Source organism: Nannospalax galili, unplaced genomic scaffold (assembly GCF_000622305.1).
Source record: "Nannospalax galili isolate Female #2095 unplaced genomic scaffold, S.galili_v1.0 scaffold2584, whole genome shotgun sequence".
Taxonomy (NCBI): Eukaryota; Metazoa; Chordata; class Mammalia; order Rodentia; family Spalacidae; genus Nannospalax; species Nannospalax galili.
In genome coordinates, this window is record NW_008350822.1 from 5,624 (window position 1) to 6,634 (window position 1,011).

Sequence of the window (1,011 nt, forward strand, 5' to 3'; positions counted from 1 at the left end):
ATTTAGTTCTCCTATTCTGATTCTAAATTCTCACAAATAACTCGAAATGACATCATCCAATAAACATGATTTAATCTCTCAAAATTTGTCCAGAAATGAACATCAACTTCTTTTAAAGATAACTTATTACAAAAGCAAAATTGCAGGTTCATTTCAAAAAAATCAACATTTACATTTAACTGTCTTTTGCTTCACTATATGTAATATGCTTTTCTGTGCTTTCATTCTGGTACACCAAATTCCTACAGTGATTTATTTGTGTGACATTAGAATGCTTAACAAGGACAGAGTGGGATGAAAGCTCAGTTGCAAGAATATTTTTCTGTGAGAACATGAACACTTTAGTCTGAATCACAAACATCAACATAAAAAGCTAAACAAGTTTGTATATGTGTCTTTAACCACAGCACTTTGGAAGCAAAAGCAGGATGATCAGTGTGTCTTGTTGACTGATGTACTGACTTTAGGTTCAGTGACAAACAGTATCTAAAGAGAACAAAGAGGAGAATGGTGGAGCAGGATATGTGAGGTCTTCCTCTGGCCTCTTCACATGTGTATACACATACACACAAACACAAATATGCATGAATTCATCTCACAAATATATACACATACATCCACTCACACAAATTCTCTGCCTCTCTCCCAGATACACACACACACACAAACATACACACACACACACACACAAACACACACACACGTACACACACAAATTGAAATACAAAAGAAATAAAGGAGACTCAAAAGACAAAAAGCAACCAAAGCAACTTGCATCTGGGGTTTCCTTCAAACCAATTTCTCTAAGTTCTCAAGTGCTGTGATAAGAGTTTATGACAAAATTATGATTTTAAACATCAGTAAGAAAGTGTCCGAAGTGGAATTCAAACCAAGCTATGTCTCCATACAGAGACAAGAATCCCCAGATATTGAAGTAGAGCTTGAGTCTGGAAAAATAAATTTAAGTTTCACTTCATAAGACAGAGCACATACTTGACATTGAGATTACTC